Below are 8,859 nucleotides of genomic sequence, written 5' to 3'. Positions count from 1 at the left end.
AATACTCAAAAATGGGAACTCAAATGATATCACAAAAATTCATCACTTTTTGAGGAACAGTAGTATAAATATGTGTATTCAATACTTCCAAATAATACACGTTATAATATGAATTTGATGTACACTCATAAAAAGGCTTATTCAATACAGAAATATTTGTATGCCACGAATTTTTTTTATGAGTAGCCAAATTTTACTTCTAACAAAATAGATTCAGTACACCTAACAGAATATAGCCTGCAGTTAAATTGGCGAAATCATTTTGTTGGGTCAAAAAATACTGTCCTACTGCAACACATTTGTTTGAATAAGCTCAAAGTATATATTTTTTTTCGCCATATACGAAAAGAATATATTTTTTCAGGAAAGAAAACCTTTCTCTCGGTACGGCACGGTTCTTTGTATGAACCATTTTCTAAGTGCGATTCCATGAGCTCAGTTGAAAAAAATATTGTAACCGACACGTGGTAAGATCAAAAATGATAGCATTCTTTCGCAGCCATTGTCTGAGGTTTCTTTGGCTTGAGCGTTCTACTGCTGTAGGAGACTGCGCTGTTGACCTTCGCCCTCGAAGAGTACTGAACCCGCTAGCTGAGCGACTCCGGGTACTACTAACCCGGAACCATCCATAGCGCGGTATCTCGTTGGAAAAGAATGGTCATGAAACAAGTTAATGAAGTATTTATATTTTACTGCATTCTGATTAAAACCAACGCCTCCCTTGTTAAATAACATAAAGTATACATACGTTCCTCTCCATCTGCGTGGTCGAGAAGTGATATAACTGCTGCGCTGGATTTTTTTTCTTTGTAAATGAAACATAAGAACTAATGTAAGATTACAGATATTTGTAAATTTGCACATTTACACGAAAACAACCGTATCACTACAAAATAGTGTTTGCAGTAACACTGATTCTTATCCGGGCATTTATGCTTTGTGTTGTCCCAGTACCTCCAATAGTTAGTTATGTGTAAACCGTACCCTGAATGGCTGGCCAGTATTAACTGCGCACATTAACAAACATAATAAAATAAAATAAAATTAAGTCCAGTTATGAAGTATTCGATTGTCTTTTACAGGATTAAAAAATTTATGCTTGAATGAAACATAAATTAAAATATAAAATTATGTGCCAATTTTCTTAAGAAATACTCAGTATTATCTCGAATAACGTATTTTAGAAATGCAAAAATAACCATAAGACATGTGTTGTACAAAGTTGCGATATATTTCTTGTATTAGAAACTTTTTTTTTTGGCAAATGGTTTCCAAAGGAATCTTTTGTAAAAGTACAGAATTTTTTTAATGTGTGGTGACTTGCCACATCTCAAAGTAAGGTATCAGGGGAAAAGTTTTAGAAACCACTGATAGCATTACAGATCTAATATTTTTTTAAGTTAATTCATTACAAGCAAAACCAATGGCAATCACCGCGAGTTCCGGGGTATTTTACTTATCCGACATGTAAACTTCCACACGTTGTCTAGGACGTTGAATTGTTTATATGTTAGTATAATATAGAACTGAAACTCTTCAAAAAACTTGGAAGTCATTAGGAATACGACTGTTTCTGAACTTAGTAAAATATCTCCGTTTAGGGTTTGTTAACAGCCAAACAACTGAAGAATCAGCGAATAGCACACAGAAAAATGTTTTCTGTACTTTCGGACAAGATTCGTCTGGAAAACTCAATGCCAAGAAAGATATTGTAAATTTGTACAACACATAGCTATGGTTATTTTTGCGTATGTGAAATGCTTTTTTTTTGTTATAATACTGGGTATGTTTTACAAAAATTGGTTTTGTAAACCATGGGAATGATAATATAATATTCAACAATGACTTTAGGTATATTGTTTTGCCGTGCTTATCAATGTCCGCAGTTAATACTGGAAACCTGTTCAGGGAAGATACTGGGACAAAACAAAGCACAGATGCCCGGGTAAGAATCCTAACCCGGTGTTAATGAAAAACACTTGTTTTCTAATGAAACAGTTGTTTTCGTGTAAATGCACACGTTGACAACATAGTCTTTAAGTTGACGTGAATATTCCTGTTCCACTTCCGCGGCGAGACAAGGAGGCTCCCCTGCACGCGAATACCACTCGTACGTGCGTGTCGCGTGGGCGGAGGGTTTGTGGGGTCGGGGGGGACAGCGGTATTGATTGTCGGCCGGGCGGTCAGTGCAATAATTCGATTAATGGGCCGTAATGACGCCGCGCGAGTGCGTCCTGGGTTAGGTGCGGAGGGTGCGAGCACAATGGCCTCTGCGACCAGCCGGTTAATGTCTCCATCTGCGACCGAATCCCCCCCCCCCATCAGCGCGACACGGCAGCCGTAACCTCTTATATTGCGGTGTGCCCCCCCCCCTGGGCCAGAAGAGGGGAGGCCCTCGGACATCCATCCCTCCACCCCTGACCGATCTCATGTGATCGGGCGCGTGAAAACGTTTCTTTTACCCGCACCCCCCCTACCCCCTTCCTTTATTCCTTCCTCGCGTGCACTCCGCCAAATGCTTCCTGTTAATGAAATACTTCCCCCCCCCCCCCCCCCCTCTACTCATCCCTCGCGAGTCAGCGCCCAGGGGCCATTTCGGGCGCAGTTCGTTTCATTTACTGCTCCAAGCAGAGAGCTCCACTCACCCGGCCAGGGATGACACCCCAGCTGGCTTTCTTTGTCTGGAACGATGCAAGATTTCATGGTTTGTTTCATTTCCACGTCATTTTCCTTGGAATAAAGAGATTTCTGTGTGTTTTTTTTATTAATTTTTGTAAATCCTGATCAGTTGTTAAAATAGTATACATATATGTGTGGCCGCCCAAGCATCCAGACAGTAAGGGACATCAGTCGATGTCGGACTCTCTGCCTGGCGGCTGAGGGGTTGAGGACGCCGAGGCCGCGAGTTGTAAAACGTGTCATGTCGGCGAGGCTACCACGTACCAGACTATACCGGGTGCAGAGGCCATTTCTGCTGTGAGACACGTGAACGAGTAAGACACTCCCAAGATGGTGGAATCCAAGATAACGACTGATGTCAGATGTCACGGTCACGGTTCAAGGTCAAGGTCATCGTCATCCAATATGGCCTCCGTGACGTCACAATCAAAGATGGCGGTCGACACCTCACGCACCTCAGCCAGAAGCCAGCCGCAGTACTGGCTGTTATATGCTAAGGCAAGGCACGTAACATTTGACATTAGCTAGTATTGGCTTGTTTTCAGAGGATTTATGAATTCATCTTTTAATTTTTCCATTCTTAAGGTATTTATATATGACAAATGCAATGGATTTTGTCACTGACATTTTAAATCAATCGTCACCAATTCAATGATCATTCAAATAGGTTATATCAAATTGCTTTATTTCACATTAATTAGGGGGATCCGGCCCAGTCATTTTTTTTATCGCTTTTGCCATAATTCTAACGTTGAACCATTCAGCACAAATTTTGGCATGCCAAGGTATGTCATATTTCCCAGACCTTCTGTACCTCGTTGCAACCGCGTATTTACTAACAGGCTCTGGTCTGTGAGGAAATACCTAAGTCATTATTTCACGCGGGCGACTGCAACTGTCATGACGATCGCATCAGTTCACAAGTGTTAACTGAAACCCAGAAATAAAAATGTTAGTGCGGAAGCTTTATTGCAAGCGGTATCGAAATATTATAAATTGCAAGATGGCGTTGATGTTCCAGTGTTTTAACGAGCAAGAGGATCATGAACATGTGGTGAAGTGCTGCCTGGAAACACGGAAGCCCGTGTCGGATGGGAAGCCTTCTTTTCACAGACGAGAGAGCCAAACGTCCAATCGTGCATCTTCGGTTTTGTTTTTCTTTTCATTGTAAAAGGTTAGGTTAGCTACATTATAAATACTTTAAAACATTGTGGACTGTTTATGTGGTTAGGATAGCTACTGTGAAATCATGTAAACGGTTTCCTAGCCCTGGATAGCTACATATTAAAAAGTTATTTGCTAAGCAACCATAAATTGAATTTACAGTATTTTTAATGTAGCTATGCTTACCTAATATAACCAAACATCCACGATGTTTTAAAGTATTTATAATGTGGCTAACCTATCCTAATCGACCGCAAAATTTAATGCCACACCGGTTTATACAATGAGAGAGAACGGGGGGAAAAAGCGAGCATGAACTTCGGGTGTGGCTCTCTCGTCCGTGAAATGAAGGCTTCCAGTGTCGGATGGTCCGTTGAAGTCGCGGCGACCCCCGAGGTGGAGCCAGGAGCCCTCGAACTCGCCGATCGTCGGCTAGCGGTCGCCGCCCCCTCGCGCCCGCGCGGTGTTGCTGACGGTGTCGACGACAAAGGAAGAAAAAGGGAGGGGGGGCGGGATTTCGCCAGTGGGGGGGGGGGGCGGGGTAGGAAGATTATTCACTCGATCCTGAATCAGATTGGGAAAAGCGGGCGTGGGCGGTGGGACTTGTTGGGTGATGGGTTGAGGTGAGGGGGGGGGGGGGGCGAGGAATGGGGGATTGTTTGCAATCCGATGAAGGACCCGGGCGGAGGTGAAATTTCCAATTACCGGCCTTTCGACTACCAACCCCCATCCCCTACCAATCCCCTATTTCCCTTTTCGTTCCTTCCTCTGCGCCTTCCGCGGAAACACAAAAGCTGCGCGGGAGCAGACCTCCCCTCCCACCGGTCACTCCTCCTCCACGGGCATCCGACAATCTATTGAACGAGTTAATTTCTAATTTAATTTGTTAATTAAAACAGGAGGTGCGGCCGGGGGGGTGGAGGAGGGTGAAGGGAAGTAGTTGCTAATCACTCGGGGACAGGCGGGTAGAGAGAGAGAGAGAGAGCGAGAGCTGGAGACAGAACAGACGCCGGTAACCGGGACGAAGACACACCGAGCGAAGAAAATAAAACTGTGCACTCGGAGGAAAGTGTTAACGGCAGATGTAGCTTGAACCCATTTGACACACTCTTCTGTGTTTTCATAACGTACTTTCCTGTTGCGTAATAAGGAGGCAAGATTTAGTTACACAGAAAATAAAAATTCTGTGCATTTTACAAAAATTTATTTTTTTAAACCAGTTGCCAAGAAATTGTTTGTTATACTACAATAAAGATATTGTAACTTTGTACAACACATGGCTATGGTTATTTTTTCCATATATGAAATTCGTTTTTCGAGATAATACTGAGTATTTGTTAGAAAAATTGGTGCAACATTTTATATTTTAATTGTTTGAACCATATGAACGATAATAAATTATTCCACTTATTTTACTTTATTTTGTTGTATCATGTAAAATTACAGATTTTAGTAAATTAGTACATCAACACGAAAACAACTGTGTGATTACAAAATAGTGTACGCAGTAATACTGGCGTCGTATTCTTACTCGGGCATTTATGCTTTTTGTCCCAGTACCTCCAATAGTTGAAGTCATTTGCAAACCGTTCCCTGAATAGCTTTCCAGTATTAACTGCGCACGTTAATGATCATAATAAAACAAAATAGTACAATTATTGAATATTTGATTATATTTTACGTTGTTTTAAAAAAATATATGTTCGAATCAAACGTTAGTTAGAATACAAAGTTATGCGCCAATTTTCGTAAGAAATGCTCAGTATTTAGTCGAAAATGCGTAGTTTTTTTTTTTTTTTACATATGCAAAAATAACCATACCCGTGTGATGTACAAAGTTACACTATATTTCTAGAAGTATTACAAACTACGTCTTGCCGACGTGTTTCCGAAAGCATATTTTGTGAAAGTGCAGATTTTTTTTTGTCCCCCGAGTACGAACGAACCCGTTGGGAGGAGGGAAGGAGACACATCCTCCTGAGACATTCTCTTCCTCCTGAGCGCGAGTGGGCAGCAGCAGCGGGTCTGCTGAGCCCGTTAGCGTCGCCGCTTGATTGATTAGCTGGGTGGCGAGACGGCGGCGGCCGCCATTCATTGGCGCCCAATCAGCCTTCACGTCGGAGGCCCCCAGGCTACAGGCTCCAGCTCCGACCACGAGTGGCCCTACCCCACGTCACCACCGTCTGCCCAGAACTCTGCACTCCAGAACCCATCCTGTTTCCTATCGCCTCCCTGAAGGACACTCCAGCCCATAGGCTCCTCGGTCTCTCTCCCGATGTTGATTTTTTTTTTCCGTATCATTTCGTCGTTTCCTTTACCTAGAAGCTACTACTAAAAAAAATATTTACTCTATTCTTTTCTTGCAAGTATTTCGTAATTATCACTTGCGCGACTCTTGTATACACCCATGACATTACGCTAAGTGAATATCCGTTGAACACATTTTTTGACAGGACAACAAGGAATGTAATTAAAATTTTATAAATAGTCCTTAACTAATAGTAATAACGGAAAAAACTGGAAAAAAATAATACTCAACATAGTGAAACTGAGTCTTAAGGAATGTCAACCATTTTTGTTTGACATTTTGAAAAATGTTGCGAGTACCGTTACAAAATCGCCGATGCAGCCTTTCGTGAAAGGACGAGTCTCTCATACTTTAATGCATCCTCGCGGCATTTTAAGGGGTTTATGCCGCTCTCGTCTAGTAAATTTGCAACCATATTCTGGTGCTTAGCCAGCCGTCCAGCCAAATGCTGTCTACAAACTTTCATTTTTATCTATTACTGACCAGTGATTAATTTAAAAGCGCAAAAATTAACTATTTAAAAAAAAAAGAGTGAAATATTAGTAAGCGCGAACCAATGACAGCCGAGAACTATTGCTCTTTGTTGATACACCAGGCGTGATAGCGTCGGAATAATTCTGATATCCTTTCACGACTGTTTCCCTCTTCAGACTAAAGTATCCTTCGATCAAGGCTGCTTCGGTATAGGACACACGTCTTCACTATTCGGGATCAGCTACTCTGGGCGTGATGACAACATACGCTCAACGCTCAGAACAGTCAAAATCAACTGTTGCAAACATTTTATCTTGCGGATTTTTTTTTTTCAAATGATGCACCAACAAGCACGCGATTTTATTTTGCAATTATTTAATGTTAGTTTAGTAGTTTAACGTATATAATAGCATGAGCCATTAACCAGATAATATTAACTGTATTTAGTCTAATCAGAATTCGAGCATCGGTAGAATGCTCGCACGCCACGCGGGCGGCCCGGGTTCGATTCCCGGCTGATGCACTTATTAATTTTGCTTTCAGTCACTTAAAATTCACTTTGAGTGTAACATTCTTACACAGTAATTCTAACTCTGTGGAACATAAAGTTATATAGCAATAATCTAATGTTAAAGAGTTAGTTTTCATCTGGCATACTGTTTATAATTACATATGGAAACAGGTCAAAGGCCTCTTATAAGAATGCATTCGATATCACATTGTTTTGACGGGTTTTTTGGTAAAAATCCTTTTAATTAGGACTCAAAACATTTTCTACTGCGCGGCCTGTATACTTGGGCACTGTAACATTAAAGTAGGAGCAACTTAATTCTTCCCCACATGTAAACCCATATCAATAGCTTTCAAATTTATAACAAGAATAATTCCAGTGCTTTGACCTCGGCATTCAGAGGCATTACGTGAGCACTTCTGGGAGAAGTCGCTTCTGTTTCCGTGCTGGCTTTACGCCAAAATATCGCATTACCTAGGTGAGTTCACTGCTCGTTTTATAATTCGTTTTATCTTGGAAACTTTACGTAGATTTTACACGTAGTAAAATGCAGTACATGAGTTTATCCTAGCCTCTCTTTGTACCTACATCTCGTACAGAAGTGATATTCAAATATATTCATAAATATATGTAATATATTGAGTGTTGCAATTTCCCTGGTGTAAAAGGTTTTCTATGTAATTAATTTGTAATTATCAGGCTTTGAGTTGAACTAATCGCAACATGCTTAACAGTACACACACAAATTTCCCGGATTCGTCTGGCATCAGGGTGTAGGTATCTAATTTTTTTTAAAAAAGTGTGCACAACCCATTTGGCTCATTTCTTAGTGAGAACTTTTTGTCCTTGTTGATCGGCACTGCCTGATTCGCTCACTTCCCTCCCAACTGGACATCTCTGGCTCACGCTCACAGAGGGGCGTGTCCAAACACCTGCTGTCCAGTCATGAGCACCGTGCGGGAGAGTGAAGGGTTGCAAACTTACTTGAGATTTTCTCGGTCAGAAAAACACGCATTTTACTTAACGTTTGAAAACTTTACACAAACATTTCAATATGGGAGGATCGGCCTCTCACATTACGTTTGTTATCTTATGTTTGAAAAAAAAAATATGTTTAAGCGTCCGGTCAAATCGACTGAACTCCCGGTCGTGGGTTTTGAATTTCTCTCGCTGAAGCAAGGCAGAGGTTGTGCTAACGCAATGAGATCTACCGCTGTCACAGGTGTAGACATAGCGCTCCGATTGTACCATGGGTGCTCCTAGCGAGTGACGTAGCTCAAAACAACGTGACAAGAGAGAGTGGTGACTTTGCTCTATCACATTACATGAAGTGTGCCTCCAAACTATCGGAGAAAACTGACGACAGGTCAGAGAGGAAAGTGTATGCGCTGTATTGTTAAGACTTTAAAAGCGAAAACGTCGATATTTTGCATAACTTAATATATCTAATTAATAAAATTCTGATTTTTTAAAAATTCATACCCTAAGGGGGTTAAATAGGGGATGAATGTTTATACGGAAGTTTGTTATTTTTGAAGTTGTAAAAATGAAATTGGTGCTTAAGCTTCTGTTTATACATGTCAGTTTTATTTGTTTTTGTTTTTGTAATCATCAAAAATGAGTTATCAAATATTTTCTTATTGGGTATACGGCTAGTATTGGTTAAAATGTAAATTTTTTAATGTTGGTTGTTTATTTTTAATTTTTAAGTTTACGATTATGT

Source organism: Bacillus rossius, chromosome 6 (assembly GCF_032445375.1).
Source record: "Bacillus rossius redtenbacheri isolate Brsri chromosome 6, Brsri_v3, whole genome shotgun sequence".
Taxonomy (NCBI): Eukaryota; Metazoa; Arthropoda; class Insecta; order Phasmatodea; family Bacillidae; genus Bacillus; species Bacillus rossius.
Note: the sequence above shows the minus strand (reverse complement) of the source record.